This window comes from Trachypithecus francoisi, unplaced genomic scaffold, assembly GCF_009764315.1.
Source record: "Trachypithecus francoisi isolate TF-2019V2 unplaced genomic scaffold, Tfra_2.0 Lachesis_group11, whole genome shotgun sequence".
Classification (NCBI taxonomy): Eukaryota; Metazoa; Chordata; class Mammalia; order Primates; family Cercopithecidae; genus Trachypithecus; species Trachypithecus francoisi.
The window spans coordinates 13,682,012-13,699,821 of record NW_022681456.1 but is presented as its reverse complement, the minus strand read 5'-3'; the positions used below and the strand labels follow the sequence as shown (position 1 = coordinate 13,699,821).

Below are 17,810 nucleotides of genomic sequence, written 5' to 3'. Positions count from 1 at the left end.
CAGCCATGATACGAACCAACCAGAACATCATCCATAGTGGATAGCATCAAGACCAGGAGTCCTGGAACTCAGTCCAACTAGGAAGAGCATTTATCAAGACAAGTCTAGGGCAGTGGAGCTGGGTGGTGAGTCAAAGTCAAGGGCCAGGGAGAGAGCATCCAGCGTTGCATCCAGAGGGCTAACAGAAACTAGATGTTGGGGGTGTTAAAAGCAGGATGCAGTGGAGGAATAGCATTGAGCACATGATTCAGAGCCAAGGTGCTGAACATCAAGAAAGTGCTAGATTAAACAGAGGCTATGGGTGGCCAGTTAAAGAATTGTATTCTGCTGGCTGGAATGGCTTACAACTGCCGGGGAGCAGAGTGGTGTGAGGAAAAGAGTATATTTTTGGAGTCATATGGATCTTCTGCTTCCTCAGTGGAGAAAGAAAGAAACCCATCTTGCAAAGTTAGGAAAGGATTAGAGATGTGCTAGGAATAAAGGTATTATCTGAATAACAAGGCTTTGTCTTAGTTTGAGTTCCACCAGAAAGGGATTGTATTCATCCATTCTCACACTGCTATGAAGAAATACACAAGACTGTGTAATTTATAAAGGAAAGAGGTTTAATTGACTCACAGTTCCTCATGACTAGAAAGGCCTCAGGGAAATTACAATCATGGCAGAAGATGAAACAGGCATGTCTTACATGGCGGCAGGTAAGAGAAGTGAGTGCTGAGCAAAGGGGGAAGCCCCTTACAAAACTATCAGATCTTGTGAGAACTCACCCACTATTATGAGAACAGTATGAGGGTAACCACCTCCATGACGCAATTACCTCCCACCAGTTCCCTCCTATATGGGAACTATAATTCAAGATGAGATTTGGGTGGGGACACAGCCAGAACATATCAGGGACCCTGAGATCAGGATGTGAGTACAAGTACTTTATTTGGGAAGTGATGGGAGGGGACTTGGATGTATTAGTCTGTTTTCACACTCTGATAAAGACATACCCGAGACTGGGAAGAAAAATAGGTTTAATGGAATCATAGTTCCACGTGGCTGGGGAGGCCTCACAATCATGGCGGAAGGCCAAAGGCACTTCTTATATGGTGGCAGCAAGAGAAAATGAGGCAGAACTGAAAGCAGAAACCCCTTATAAAACCATCAGATCTCATGAGACTTATCCCCTACCATGAGAACAGTATGGAGGAAACTGTCCCCGTGATTCCATTATCTCCCACCGGGTCTGTTCCACAACACATGGGAATTTTGAGAGTACAATTCAAGATGAGATCTGGGTTGGGACACAGAGTCAAACGATACCATGGGGGAAAAAAGTCAGAGAAGAGAAAAAAAATAAAAGATTTAAAAAATCAAGTCAAATACCATTTTGATGGGCATCAAAAATAACTTCCTAGGAACTCTGAAAAGCATGCAGAATACATGCCTCAATGTTCTTCCAACTCAGCAGTGAGGGATCTGGGAGCTTTATATACTAACTCCCATCAGTCATTGGCTGATGGCTTTTCCCGGAGGATGTTAATTCCCTGGCACTTCCGGTCTCCTTGGGAATGGGCAGACTGGTCTTCCTCATCTTCAGAGAAAGCCCCCAAGCACAGAGATGGCGATACTGAGAGATGACAGTTGGCCTTTCAGGGTTGCTATGATCAATTCTGATGGGGCACTGACCACTTCTACTGCCAGTTTTGGGAGAGAACATGGCCCAGAACTCCATCAATTCTATCTAAAAAATCTCCCTTCCAACGTTCTCCCCTCTCCACGCTTCAACATGGACTCTCTTATGCCCTCAAATTCGAGGAAAGGCTAAAGGGACATGAAACAAGCTCTGACCACCTCCTTTGCTGGTCATGTTGAGAGTCTTGGACCTCACTTTGGAGCATTGGATGAGTTGGCATTTACTGTTTTGTTCTTGGCTTTCTTAGAGCAGGGATCCCCAAGCCCTAGGCCACAGCCTGTTAGGAACAGGGACACACAGCAGGAGGTGGGCAGGCGGAGAGCGAGCAAAGCTTCATCTATATTTACAGCTGCTCCACATCCCTCTCATTACTGCCTGAGCGTTGCCTCCTGTCAGCTCAGCGCAGCATTCGATTCTCATAGGCGCACAACCCCTATTATGAACTGCGCATGCGAGGGACCTAGGTTGAGCGCTCCTTATGAGAATCCAGTGCTGGATGATCTGTCACTGTCTGCCATCACCCCCAGATCAGACCATCTAGTTGTAGGAAAACAAACTCAGGGCTCCCACGGGCTCTACATTATGGTGAGTCATATAATTATTTCATTATATATTAAAATGTAATGATAGAAATAAAGTGCACAATAAATGTCATATGCTTGAATCATCCCAAAACCATCCCCCGACCCGGTCTGTGGAAAAATTGTCTCCCACAAAGCCAGTCCCTGGTGCCAAAATGTTTGGGGATGGCTGTCTTACAGGACTCAGTCCAAACTGAGACAATGTGTCCCATATGAACACCAGCAGAAGTGGTCAGTGCCCCATCAGGATTCGCCATATCAGTGCAGAAAGGCCAACTGTCATCTCTCGGGGAACAGCAGGGGCGCACTCCTCCCACCTGAAGCCTGATGAAAGCGACTTTGCAGAGAGGCCTTGGAGAGCTTGATTTCTGTCCCCTGATGATTGGGGACCCCTGTGGACTGGAGTCTGACTTGCACCTGAGAAATCCAAGGGGCCCAGGGATAGCTGAAGAGGGCTTCAATCGAGGAAGCAGCTGCACTTTCACCAAAGGCCAGTGTTTTCTGTGGGGGGCAGGGGATAGAGAGAGAGTGTGTACAAGCAAGCTGACCTCGGGATATTTGAAAGATGTTTTGCCTGATCTTCTCAGGCATGATGAGCCTCTGTGAAGGGGATGTCATGCATGACTGGACAGTTAGAATGTGAAGCTCGTGCAGCTCCAGTGCGAAGAACTACAGGTAAGAGACGTGCATACAGGATCCCTGAAGATGGACGTGTCCTCAGTGCACTGAACAAACGTTCTCGTTCAAGAGTGTTGCAGACATCCAGCCATGTTCTGCTCTTAGGATGTACATGTCCATGTGGGCTTACAGAAACCTAGAGAAAGGGAAAGACTGTTTCTAACTTGCACAAGATAGCATCCATTTGCCAAGCTGAGCATACATGAGGCTGTGTCTGATCCCTTTTTTTCTAATCCCTACAAAGATCTTGTGTTTCGAAGCCAATGGAGCCAGAGTTCCAAAGTTCACACGAACTCATCCTGAGAGAGTGGCATCCTGTAGGACACAGCTCACAGCAGCAGTCCCAGTGAAGCCAGACCTTTTTCTACCCCTTGTCTCTTCCCACTGTGCCCTCACCAACCTTAAAGGGGCAAGGGCAGCCTGGCTGGGGAAGAGATGGGAGGGCAAAATTACCACTCTCTTAGAGAAAACTCACAAAGCTGACGGTACCCATTTCCCACTGCAGCTTCTGCCTGCAGCAAGTCTGAGCCAGTGAAGTCAGAGGCATGACCCTGCACTGGACTGGACACATTAATCACTGAACTAAAGTGGTGTGGGGGACCACTGATGCCAAGGACATTTTTATTACCTACAAATAACAAATTTGTAGCAAAGGGGCCGGCTGACATTCATTCAGAGGCAGAGGGGACTGGTCCTGAGATTACACAATAGGGGAGGGGGCAACAAAAGTAGCTTTCTGATTGTATCCTACAGCCCTGCTCTTTCCATATACGGGCTATTTAGAGAAAGCGTCCAATAGGCATTGTATATGGAAAGCCTCCAAAAGGCACTCACGAAGTGGTTGCTCTTGTTATTATGAGCTGCTTGTGCAGGTGAAGGTTAAACCAGACTTTCAGAGCTAAATGCCAAGAGGGTTGTTCTTGGTTATCAGCCCTGGGCTGGACAGGCCAGGAGGAGGAAATGATTGGCTGGGAGCAAGGTCTACAAACCAGAGTGGAGCATGAGGGGCCCTCCACACCGCCACTGCTGGGTCGTCAGCCACAGGAAAACTGCATGTGTTGTGATCATGATGCTGGCTCCTGGAAGAGCATCTTTCTTGTCCCCGTTGGACAGCAATTCCAGGGAGAGATTTGCTAATTTGTCTTTCTGAAGCTAAACATCAGGGTGGGTTGGGGAGGGAAGTTGGGGTGAGAGTCAAGACTGTCTGCCGCCTGCACCAGCATCATAATGCAAAGAGGACTGCTCACCCAGAGCTCAAGTCCCAGGCACAGTACAGACACAGGTAGAACTTCTGTTCCTCCGGGGTTTAGGGAAAGTGCCCTGGGACACCTCATGCAGATGCCAAAAAAATAAAGTCAGAACTAAAACGAAGGGATATCCACACACAACCTATGCATTCACTGGTTTCTTTCTTTACCCAAGGGCAATGGAGATGAGCTGTTTTATTTATACCTGATACACACTTCAATAGGGAACTCTTTAGCTGAGCTAGCTCCTTTTTCTGTAAAACACAGAGCTCCTTGAGGGCAGGGACTGTGTCTCAACTCATCTTTGACTCCCTAGGACCTAACCCAAGGCCTGGGTAATATAACAGAAGGTGAGTGGGCTTTAAACTCATACAAATTAGGGTTTGAATTGCAACTCTGTCACTTACTAGCTGTGTGACCTCAGGCAGGTCACCTCACCTCTCTGAAGTTCAATTTCCTCATCTGAAACACAGAAATAAAAATATCTACCTTCAAGTTTTGGAGAAGCAGAACTAAATTTAAATTTAATATGTTGATTATGGTAACTGGCCCCCAGAAAAATAGTAATTATCACCATCATCATCATCACCATTATTTTCCTTTAACATCCTCTCAGTTCCTCAGTTATGTTCAGACAGCTCTGGTTCTCTTACAGAATTTACTGCAAACATTGCCAGATCATTTATACACTGAAGACATCTCCCAATTTTGGCACGAATCCTTAGTTACACAGTCTGTAAACATAGTCAGAGCTAAAAATACTTTTTCATTATCGGATAAGAAGATTCCTTTCTTGTCCTTTCTGCTGTCTCCTCATGCTCTAGCTCTGCCCCCAGTGGGTCCTGAGAAAAGTAATCTTGTGTGACACGTGAGCTTTATATCTAAAATCAAATTTGGCATCCCAGTTCCCAATAGGGCAAGTGTAGCATTTTCACACATTTCCAAAACGTCAAAGAGAATAGCTGCCCGTTTTGTTTCACGCCAGTTTCCTCCAAATCGGTTTTCTACTCATTAATTTATCTGAGATTCAGTTGCTTAATCTGTAAAATGGATCCGTAAAGTGATCTAAAAACACTGTCTTCACACATAGGAATGCTCTGAAGATGGATGAGTGGCCAGAGAACTCGGCTTACTTATGTGGCTGCTTTCATCAATCTCCACTGTCCCAGTGAAGGAAATCAGTGGGTCTGTCCTTCCCAGCTGCTGGTCAACATTATGTCCAGGCTGAGCTTGATCAGATTTGCTCTGCTGAGCAGAAGGAAGTGACTCTGTGACACTTTTCATGAATTCTGATCAAATGCCATCCCCAGGGTAGCTATGAAGTCCTGCTGTGTTTTTTCTGTTTAACCCTTTTGGAACTCTGTAAGTTACAGAAGACATAGGAGAGAGGAGAGTGTTTTGGGGGGAATGGAGGGACCCGTCGCAGGGCTTGTGAGTGGCCGTGGTTAGAGACAAGGCTGAAAGGAAGTAAGACAGGACGGTGAGGGTGAAGAAACTGCAAGTAGAGGTGTCTAAATATCATGCCTTAGGCATCAGGACTAGGGCAGGAATCAGAACAGAAAAGAGTATCTTTCTCTTTTCTGACTCCATCAAGTCACCACACATGGAAAACTGGATTTCTTGTGTGGAAAGTCCCCAAAAAAGGAAAAAAGAGAGGTGAGCAGGAACAACCATTGCAGATATCACTTACTGAGTACTGTGCTAGGCGCTTTATATAGAGTCTATATTTAATCCTCCCAATAACCCAAGAGGTTGGTAGTATCATTATGCTTTTCATACCGAGATGGTAACTGAGACCCAGAGAAGTGCCTTCCTTGACATTCCCCAGCTCCCTCTATCTGCCAGGCCTTTAATGTTTCCATCATTCATTCAATCTTCAACCATCATCGACTGAGTGTTAGACTCTGTGCTAGGCACTAGAAGGGTTCCAATCAGGTAAGCAGAGAGAAGAGAGGAAAAGAATTTCAGACAAAGGGTCAAGGGGTGAAGACAGCACAAAGCCAGAATGCAGGAGAGTTCTGGAATTCAGAGTGTGCTTAGAATGCCAGGGAAGCAGGTGGGTCAGGCCCACCTAGGAGGTTCCTCAGGGAAATCATCCCCATAGTCCCACCTCCTCCCCAGTTCCCCAGTTCCAGTGTCACTGCAACAAGAGAAGCCTGTGGGGTTAAGGAGCAAGTTTTGTTGTTTTCCAAAGTCCCAGGAACAATGGTGCCAGCAACCCATGCCCAAGTCAATCAGAAACAGAGCCACAGTCTCTGGAAGGAACAGGTGTCACCTAATCCCACCAGGAAGATATGTCTCCCTAAATCATGGTTTTCCAGAAACAGCCAGTAACACTTACCAAGCAATTTACCTTGTCCAGAGCTCTTATAGGGATTTCACATACATAAGCCCATTTAACCCTCACTCTATGAGGTAAATAGGTTAATGATCCCCCATTTCACAGATGAGCTAGATGAGGTTTGGGACTTGGAAGTGGCATAGTCAAGATTCAAAGCCAGATTTATCAAACTCCGAAGGCTTTTTTTTTTTTTTTTTTGAGACGGAGTCTCGCTCTGTCCCCCAGGCTGGAGTGCAGTGGCCGGATCTCAGCTCACTGCAAGCTCCGCCTTCCGGGTTTACGCCATTCTCCTGCCTCAGCCTCCCGAGTAGCTGGGACTACAGACGCCCACCACCTCGCCCGGCTAGTTTTTTTGTATTTTTTAGTAAAGACGGGGTTTCACCGTGTTAGCCAGGATGGTCTTGATCTCCTGACCTCGTGATCCGCCCATCTCGGCCTCCCAAAGTGCTGGGATTACAGGCTTGAGCCACCGCGCCCAGCCTCCGAAGGCTTTTTCTGAACCCTTGTGCTACGCCATCCCTCCCACCATCTTGCAACTGTGAGCTCACCCCACTTCTCTGTGGACACAGGTTGGCCTACTCCTAAGAGGGCTATTGCAGGAAAAGCAGCATGGTAGCTCTGCCCCTTATGAACTAGGTGACCTTGGGCAAATGACTTCATCTCCTGCAGCCTCAGTCTCCTCATCTGTGCAATAGGAACTATATCCTAGAGTTCTTGGGGGTACTTTACACAGGACTTTGTGCATAGGAAATGTGCACACTGGAGATGATCCATCCCTCTTAGGAGTCTCCTACGCCATCCTCACTGTTCCATTGGCAAAACAAAGCCGAGCAGACCCTGGAATGGTGAAGAAAAGGCCACAGCTATCTGCAACAACCAGTCACTGAGACCTAGCGGCCAAGATAGAATTTTGCTCATCCTTTTTTTCCCAGAAGGCTGGTCACATGACGATAGGTATTCAATAAATATTTCTTCTGAAAACATACACACACACATGCATACATACATACAAACACACACACAGCAGAAAGGAAATACATCAGCATGTTCTCCCTGGTTATCTCCAAGCTGTGGAAACTTTATCTTTCTGTTTGCTTATCTGAATTTTCTGATTTTTCTTTTTTTTTTTTTTTTTTTGAGACGGAGTCTCGCTCTGTCGCCCAGGCTGGAGTGCAGTGGCCAGATCTCAGCTCACTGCAAGCTCCACCTCCCAGGTTTATGCCATTCTCCTGCCTCAGCCTCCCGAGTAGCTGGGACTACAGGCGCCGCCACCTCGCCCGGCTAGTTTTTGTATTTTTAGTAGAGACGGGGTTTCACCGGGTTAGCCAGGATGGTCTCGATCTCCTGACTTCGTGATCCGCCCGTCTTGGCCTCCCAAAGTGCTGGGATTACAGGCTTGAGCCACCGCGCCGGGCCATTTTCTGATTTTTCTATGTTGAGCATGTATTATATGTGGCACTGAGATCTTGAAAGACACACATCTCACTATAGATTACCTCTGGGAAATGAAAGTGGGAAAAACTAATTAATTAGGAGGGCTTTTTTAAAGTTTTGTGTTCATTCTTCATTTTTGTGTTACTTTTGAAATTTTTTACACTTTCTTATTAGTTCAAATTTATTTTCTTCTTTTTCTATTCCACCAAAAAGTCTTCCTCTGGATGGAATATTCACCAATACCCTCTCCCCAACTCCAAAAGATGACGAGGAAGTGAGCGTCATTCCGGATGCGTGGTGGAGTCCAGCTAATCTTTCCCTGTGTCTTTGGGAATTTGCTTGCCATTTGACTCAGATGCTCTACACACGCTCATAAAAACCTTCTGCCGAACTTCATTAGCCATTTAGGCTGCTGTGGTGCTATTCTGAGTACCTTATCCTCTGGCATGAATTTAAAACAACATTGTCTCACCTCTGTAGGCATGCTCTCATGAGTTAGAGGCTTAAAAAATGGACTGCAATGGATTTTGTCAAAAATTGCCGAAAATCAAAATGTCTGGTTTCATCTCCTATCTCATTTCCAAATCATTAGTAGCAACTGCCTGTAGCACTTAGTAGGAAAGACCCTGAGACCATTCCCAGGTAGAGCAAAAACAATCAAACCGAAAGAAGTTAAAAACACCGGCCAGGCACGGTGGCTCACCTGTAATCCCAGCACTTTGGGAGGCCGAGGCAGGCAGATCACTTAAGGTCAGGAGTTCGAGACCAGCCTGGCCAACATGGTGAAATCCCATCTTTATTAAAAATACAAAAATTAGCCAGGCATGGTGGCTGGTACCTGTAATCCCAGCTACTTGGGAGGCTGAGGCAGAAGAAACACTTGAATCGGGAGGCAAAGGTTGCAGTGAGCCAAGATCGCGCCACTGCACTCCAGCCTGGGAGACAGAGCGAGACTCCATCTCAAAAACAAACAAACAAACAAACATACACCATAGCCTTTATGAATTAATGTTTTCTGCTAATGGATTACTGATGTCCGCCATGGCATGAAATCAAGGGCTACTGGCATATCTGATATCCCAAATCTAATGAAACACATCCTCCTTTCTCCAAAGAAGCAAATTGGTGGGACTCCCATGTGGCACAGTGCGGCAATCACACAGTTATTATTTGTGGAGTGCCGCTTTGATTTTTTTATTTTATTTTATTTTATTTGAGACGGAGTCTTGCTGAGTCATCCCAGGCTGGAGTGCAGTGACGCAATCTCAGCTCACTGCAACCTCTGCCTCCTGGGTTCAAATGATTCTCCTGCCTCAGCCTCCCAAGCAGCTTGGATTACAGGCACCTGCCACCAGGCCCAGTTATTTTTTTTTTTTTTTGTATTAGAGTTCCACTTTGAGCAAAGGATTTTCCATACCTAACAAATCTTACAGCAACTTCCCAGTTATCAGGACAGTTTTGGTTACAAGCGTCAGACAGCCAACTCACACTAGCTCAAGCAAAAAGGGTGTGTTTTGGCTCATATAACTGAGAGGAGAACTGAGTTAGAGCTTAAAAATCACAGGAAGAGCTTTAGGGGTTACAAGCGTCAGACAGCCAACTCACACTAGCTCAAGCAAAAAGGGTGTGTTTTGGCTCATATAACTGAGAGGAGAACTGAGTTAGAGCTTAAAAATCACAGGAAGAGCTTTAGGACTGACATCAGTGGCGGGTTCCAGAAGACTTCCCTTTTTCTTACCTCTGTGTGCATTTGCATGCTACTCTCTCATTTCCTCTTTGCTGTGGTTTGAAGGTGACCCCCAAAGTTCACGTGTTGGAAACTTCATCTCAAATGCAACCATGTTGGGAGGTGGGCCCTAACAAGAGGTAACTGGGTCATGAGGGCTCTGGCCTCATGAATGGATTAAGGTTGTTATTTCAAGAGTGGCTTTGTTTTTTTGGTTTGTTTGGTTTTTATTGTTTTTGTTTCTTGTGATGGAGTCTCGCTCTGTCGCCAGGCTGGAGTGCAGTGGCGCAACCTCAGCTCATTGCAACCTCCGCCTCCCGGGTTCAAGCAATTCTCCCGCCTCAGCCTCCTGATTAGCTGGGACTACAGGTGAGCGCCACCACGCCCGGCTAATTTTTGTATTTTTAGTAGAGACGGGGTTTCACCATGTTGGCCAGGCTGGTCTCGATCTCCTGACCTCGTGATCTACCTGCCTTGGCCTCCCAAAGTACTGGGATTACAGGCGTGAGCCACTGCACCTGGCCGAGAGTGGCTTTATTATAGCAAGTTCCAGTCCCTCTTGCTCTTGCACTTAATTACCCTTCTTTCATGGGATGACACAGCACAAAGGCTCTCTCCAGATGTAGGCCCCACTACCTTGGACTTCTCAGCCTCCAGAACTGTAAGAAATACGTTTCTTTTCTTTATAAATTACCTGGTCTGTGGTATTGTTATAGCAACACAAAACAGATTAAGACACTCATACTACAAACAGGCCTCTCCCATACGAAGAGGAATATGGTTGCTGTTTCCCCAGGCACAGAGTGCTAACTTTTCCCAACATGTGTTTATCAGTCCCAGGGGAAAACTCTGATTGGACTGTTTGGTCGTATGGCCATTCTTTGGGCCAATCACTGTTGTCAGGTAATTTGGTCAGAATTCAGCTATATTCCCATCCTTCTGGCCAAGGGGTCTGTGTCTACCAATAAAAGAAAGGTTTGAGAAGCTTAACAGTCATTTAAAAATCAGGACCACTATGAACAGTTGCGCAGGTTGCATGCTGCACAAGGGCACCAGCTGAGTGGATAATGAAGGAATAAAATCCTGCCTGTGCCCTGTTTATGGAGCAAGCCATAAACTCTGGCCCCAGGTACATCTGCTAGAATTGTTCTAATTCATAACATGGTGTCATGCAGGCTGGCATTAGCCCAAGGAAAAAGCAACAGCTACTGCAAGACACTACAGTCCCTAGGAAGTAAATAATGATTATCCCATTTTTAAGATGAGAAAACAGAGCTTACAGAGGCCAAGTGAATCACCCAAGGGTATATAGGAGTCTCTCCTTATTCCCAATGCCCAGCAGATGCCTGAAACCATGGATACTACTGAACCCTATATATATATATTTTTTTTTTTTTCCTAAGAAACAAATCTATAATAAAGTTTAGTTTATAAATTTGGCACAGTAAGAGATTAACCACAGTAACTAATAATAAAATAGAATAATTATAACAATGTACCGCAATAAGTTATGTGAATATGGTCTATCCCTCTTCTAAATATCTCACTGTAATGTATTCATCTCTGTTCAGACAGCAGTGGACCACAGGTACCTGAAACTGGGAAAAGTGAAACCGCAGATAAGGGGGAATTACTGTACAGCAGGAAAAAGTAGAGTCAGGATTCGAACCCAGATTTGTGTATCTCCAAAGCCTCTGTTTTGCCTATCATAACCCACTCAACAACCTGTAAGAGAAATGGGACCCACCAGGCTCCTAACAGCATGAAGAAGAAGTGAAAGAAGTGGATTCTTGTGCCTCTTCTCTCTGAAAACCCAGTTAACCCCACAGAAACAAACAAGCCACTTAAGAAAGCCAACCCAAGCCCAAGACGAAACACTCCAAAAAAAACCTGTGTTTGCAAACAGCTTGAAAGTCATGGTGTTCCACTTAAAAAGGTAATTTCTTGCTTGGAACAGTGAGAAATTAGATGCAATCTGTTTTGATTTCTTCATAATTTAGGACACGCTTTAGTGACCAATCTGCACACATGCCAGCATCCTTCTGTCTTGAGGGTGTGCTGGCTTGGTTTGTGTCTCTGTTCATAAAGGAAGTCTAAATCATCCCACAGGAAAAGTGGCCTAGAATTTATACCACAGGCATGGAGACAGGCTGAGCAGCCTCTTCCTGGATATTATTATTAATAAGAACAAGAATAATTACCATTTACTGGGCTTTTACTGTGTGTCAGGTCTGGTGCTGAAAACATCCATCACCACAAAACCTTATTGGGATGGGGTTGGGGGGATATTTTTTGTACTCAGCATCTGAGCACCCTTCCTCTGTAGGAGGAGAATCCCCCACTGGGCAGTTCTTGGTAGGATTTGGACCTGTCTCCCTCCATAGGCTCAAAAGAGGCCAGAAATCCATGAGCTCCCCACGATCCTTTCAATATATTTTGTTTGTAAAAAATAGACTGTATTGTTCAGAGCGGTTTTAAATTCACAACAAAATTGAGAGGAAGATACAGATTTCCCATATATCTCCCTCCCGCAACATCCTCCCCCACTGTCAACATCCGCCACCAGCGTGGTCCAGTTGTTACAACCGATGAACCTACATTGACACATCATCACCCAAAGTCCATAATAACATGTGCCCACCAGTACAGTCTCATACAGAGTCGTTTTGCTGCCCTGAAAATCCCACCTACTCATCCCTTCCTCCATCCTAACACCTGACAACCCCTAATCCTTTTATTGTCCCCATCGTTTTGCCTTTTGCAAAATATCACGTCCCTGAAATCACACCATGTGTAGCCTTTTCAGTTGACTTCTTCCTCTTAGCAATGTGCATTTCATTAAATTTCCTCCACATCTTTTCATGGCTTGATGGCTCATTTCTACATTCTGTGTTTGCTTACATTAACCAAAGTCTATTTCTGTTGTTGGCATCCAAGCACCCTGCTACAGAAAAAGTGCTGTTATCCCCATTTTACAGATTAAAAACAACAACAACAACAAAAAACCCTGAGACTCAGAGAGACAAGACTAGGTGAAAGAGTAGGAAAGCTACAAAGGGCAGAGGAAAGCTGCAGGAAAGCATGCAGGTGGCACGATGCAGTTGAGAGAAGTGCAGTTTTGTAGTCAGGAACTCAGATATGAGGGCCGGCTTCATCACTTACCCGCCGGGGGGCCTCTGGAAAGTTGCTTAACTTCTCTTCATTTCTTCATCCATAAGGAAATGGGTCTCCATTTCTTCATCCATAAAATTCAGGTTACTGTGCCTGTAACAAGCAATTCTTGAGAGTATTAAAAGAAATCAGGTATAGGCCAGGTGTGGTGGCTCACACCCGTAATCCCAGCACTTTGGGAGGCCAAGGTGGGCGGATCACTTGAGGCCATGAGTTCGAGACCAACCTGGCCAACATGGTGAAAACTTGTCTCTACTAAAAATACAAAAATTGGCTGGGCATGGTAGCAGGTGCCTGTAGTCCCAGCTACTCAGAAGGCTGAGGCAGGAGAATAGCTTGAACCTGGGAGGCGGAGGTTGCAGTGAGCCGAGATCTTGCCACTGTACTCCAGCCTGGGAGACAGAGTGAGACCCTGTCTCAAAAAAAAAAAAAAAAAAAAAAAGAAAAAGAAAAAAGAAAGAAGAAAGAAAAAAGAAAGAAGAAAGAAAAAAGAAAGAAATCATGTATATATTGCACTTAACACAGTGCCTGTCTCAACATGTGTTAGCTGTGGTATCTGTTATTGTTATTATTTGTGTTCATTAACCTAATTCTATCATACCCTGTTATAAACCAGGACTATCTGACTATCTGGAAGGATTCCGTTTGCTCTATTTTGTCCTCTCCTCAACCCCCAGAGTTGCAGGTGAGGGAAAGGAGAGGATGAGTGACCCTTCTGCCCGGAGATTCTTGACATGAGGTGATGTCTGAAACTAGACATTCCGTCTGCTTCTTTCTATATCTCAGGGGAACCCTAGCACAAGGTAGTGGGCACTCGGCCTGTGCTCATTGATTACACTCATGATGATGGATTTCCTCCCCTTTGGCACTTAATCAACAGCTGCCCAGTGTTTTATCACCATTTCCCAGGGCAGAGCAGGCCACCCCAACCCCTACTCACGAGGGCCTTTTCTTTCTTACTCCATGTGACCCAGAACAGAGCCCATTAAAGAACTCACTCATTTCTCCACCCTCCACCCCTTTAATTACAAACAGTGCTGAGAGCTGAACAACACAGAACAAAAGACAGATTTATTTACCCCAGGACATAAACAAGATGATCAGAAACAGGCATTCAGAAGCCCTTAGCTCCTGGGAGAATTTTAATTTGCTGACCCCTGGCTTACAGAAATCTTAGGTCTTTTCATATAATTATAAAACCCCGAGAGTTTTGCCTGCTTGAGTTATTTATTGGCACGCATCCCCAACCCGGCTGCTGGCTCTCATTGGCCAATTACAGGCATCTCCACTGGGACTTTAAAACAGGCTCTTTTGAGACAATGCAGGAAGGCTGAAAGAAATTCTCTTTTCCTTGGTGAAGTTTTCCTACTGGCGGCTTCCTGGAATGACCGAGGTACGCAAACAGGAGGGAGAAGGAGGCATGATTACATTGATTAGAACATTTGGGTTACAAATCACTTAATCCCACATCGAACTGGCATTAAACCAAAAAGGGACTGTATGGTAACTGAAAAGTCCACCATTAAAGTTACTTTCAGGCACAGCTCAATTCTGGGGCTATAACCATGCCAGTGGGCTCAGTCTCTCTCTACATCTCTCACTTGTTTGCCTCTAGGTCGTTGGCTTCTCTCTCATTGGAAAAATGGTCCCCAGCCCTCCTAAGCTTCCAATCTATCAGCTCCTAGAATTAAGTCTCATTCGCTCAGCTTTGGTCATGTGCACATAGGGAACCAATCACTGTGGCTGGAGGAGGAAATAAGCTGATTGGCTAGACCTGGGTCATATGCCCAATTTTTTTCTTTTGTTTTTCTTTTTTTTGTTTTTTTTTGTTTTGTTTTGTTTTTTTGAGATGGAGTCCAGCTCTGTCGCCCAGGCAGGAGTGCAGTGGCAGGATCATGGCTCACTGCAACCTCCGCCTCCAGGGTTCAAGTGATCTTCCCAACTCAGCCTCCCAAGTAGCTGCGATTACAGGTGCCTGCACCATCACCCCGGCTAATGTTTCTGTATTTTTAGTAAAGACAGGGTCTCACCAAGTTGGCCAGATTGGTCTGGATCTCCTGACCTCAAGTAATCCACCCGCTAGGTCTCCCAAAGTGCTGGGATTACAGGCGTGAGCCACCGTGCTCAGCAAGTATACCCTATCTTGTATCTGGGGTGGGACCAATTCTATCTGAACCATATGGGCTAAGGCATCATGGGGTGAGTCCTCAAAGAAAAGTCAGGGTGTGTACCCAGGAAAAGGGAGACAGATGCTGAGCAGATAAAAGCAATGAAATGCTTCGCTTTTATCTATCCATCATAGTATTCCTCTGGGTTAGGGGTTACAGGACACCCCACACTCTTCCTGGAGCATCTTGGAAGTGGCCACTTTAGCATCTGTTAGGGGTTACATTGTTTTCTCCCCCTAAATGTATAGCTTGACATCGTAACCCACAGTACTTCAGAGTGTGACTGTGACGGTTAATTTTAGGTGATGTGTAGGGGAAAACTCTCCTCAAACTGCGTTTTTCATCTACTCTCACACCACAGCAACCATCAACACAGAAGGCTTCTGTGACCAAATGTGGGGCAGCGGTTTCCCCACATACCAAGCGGCAGACACCGGCTGGGTGTCCTCTAATTCAGTTCTGACACCATCTACCTGGAGATAGTATCGTATCCCACAGGTTGAGGGCTCAGTCCCCAAGACTGCCTCTCTACACACACAAACCAGTTGCAAGTTTGGAATTTCTGGCAGATCGGTTTCAAGTTGGGGTTCCCCCAACCCTCACTTTGGATTTGATTAATTTGCTGGAGTGGCTCACAGAACTCAGGGAAACACTTACTTACATTTGCCAATGTATTATAAGGGATATTGCAAAGGATTCAGATGAAGAGCTGTATAGGGCAAGGTAAGGGTAGGAGTGCAGAGCTTCCACGCCCTCCCTGGGCACCACCGTCTGGGAGCCTCCATGTGTTTGTGAAACCCGAAATTGAGACAGGTGCCAGTTAATTTAGAAAGTTTATTTTGCCAAGGTTGAGGACTCGCGCCCATGACACAGCCTCAGGAGGTCCTGACGACACGTGCCTAAGGTGGTCAGGGCACAGTTTGGTTAATACATTTTAGGGAGACATGAGACATCAATCAACACATGTCGTAAGATGAACATTGATTCTTTCTGGAAAGGTGGCACAACTCGAAGTGGGGAGGGTGCTTCCAGATCATAGGTAGATAAGAGACAAATGGTCGCATTCTTTTAAGTTTCTGATGAGGCTCTCCAAAGGAAGTCATCAGATATATATTTATTTCAGTGAGCAGTGGGGTGACTGAATAGAACGGGAGACAGGTGTGCTGTAAGCAGTCCCCAGCTTGACTTTTTCCTTTAGCTTAGTGATTTTGGCGGCCCAAGATATTTTCTTTTCACATGTTCAGCTATGTGGAAGCTCCCCAAACCCTGTCCCTCTTGGGTTTTTCCGGAAGCTTCATGATATCACCATTCCTTCCCCTAGGATATAGGGTGGGACCCTCTCGTGGGAGGGTCTTAAGATCCACGGTCAGAAAGGTGGGGGAACATTAGAGTGGAAAGAGGGCAGGAGAAAGTCAGAGGCCACTCACGAGGCCAAACACACCCACCATTCTTAAAAAAGCCGTAACAAGGGCTGTGGGAGTTATAAGCCAGGAACCGTGGACAAAACCAGTACATATCATAACACCACAAGGGTCAACTTGGCTTCATTAAGGAATAACTAGAAACCTGGTGAAGCATTATTTTGGGGTAGGTCTGTGGAGATATTTCCAGAGGAAATTAGCATGTGAGTCAGTGTGAACTAGATGGGGAAGAGCCATCCTCAGTGTGGGCAGGCACCATCCAAACTGTTGGCGGCCCAGAGAGAGCAAAACCAGAGAAAGGCAAATATGTCTATCTGTCTGCTGGACTTGGATCCACTCCTTTTCTCCTGTTTTGGGGCAACTCTAAGTTCCCCAGCCTTTGGACTCCGGGACTTAAACCAGCACCCCTTCCCTCTGACCCCAGGTTCTCAAGCCTTTGACCTCAAACTGTGAGTCACACAATCGACTCCCTGGTTCTCAGGCCTTCAGACTTGGACTGAGCCATGCTACTGGTATCCCAGGGTCTCCAGCTTGTGGACAGCCAGTCATGGGACTTCTCAGTCTCCACAATCATGTGAGCCAAGTCCCCTAATAAATCCCCTCTCATCTATCTGTCTATCTATCTATCTATCTATCTATCTATCTATCCTATTGGTTCTGTCTCTCTGAAGAACTCTGACAAATCCAGTGACCCTTAGGTCTTTAAAGAGAGAATCAAGTTAAGGCCAGGCGCGGTAGCTCGCACCTATTATCTCAGCACTTCGGGAGACTGAGGCATGCAGACTGCTTGAGCTCAGGAGTTCGAGACCAGCCTGGCCAAGGTGGCAAAACTCCATCTCTACTCAAAACACAAAAATTAGCTGGGCGTGGTGGCGCATGCCTGTAATCCCAGGTATTTGGAAGGCTGAGGCTGGAGGATCACTTGAACCAGTGATCCAAGATTGTGCCCCTGCACTCCAGTCTGGGCAATAGAATGAGATTCTGTTTCAAAAAATAATAATAATAATAATAATAAAGTTAAAATAAAGTCATTAGAATAGGTCTTAATCCAATATAACTGGTATCTGTTTAAGAAGGGGGTTTTTGAACACAGATATGCATATGGGAAAAATGTCGTGTGAACATGACGATGGCCTTCTACAAGCCAAGTAGAGAGGCCAGAAACAGGTTATTCCCTCACAGCTCTCAGAAGGAACCAACACTACCAACACCTTGGTCTTGGACTTCAAGCCTCCAGAACTGTGAGACAGTGAGTTTCTGTTGTGTAAGGTATCCAGTTGTGGTATTTTGTTACCCAAGCAGCCCAAAGTAATACAGCATCCTTTGAGGAAGAAGTGAGGCGAAGTGTTCAGGTTCCCCGAG

At 45.7% G+C, this 17,810-nt stretch overlaps 1 long non-coding RNA gene across 1 annotated transcript; it reads right to left on the bottom strand.

Moving 5' to 3' along the window:
- Nucleotides 1-1,266: 1,266 nt before the first annotated feature.
- LOC117089319 lies at nt 1,267-14,493 on the bottom strand. The gene is made up of 3 exons (XR_004439549.1): nt 14,461-14,493; nt 12,851-12,952; nt 1,267-3,076 (listed from the first exon to the last, which is right to left on the bottom strand). It is a non-coding gene; the product is annotated as an uncharacterized LOC117089319 (long non-coding RNA).
- Between the last annotated feature and the right edge of the window lie 3,317 nt (nt 14,494-17,810).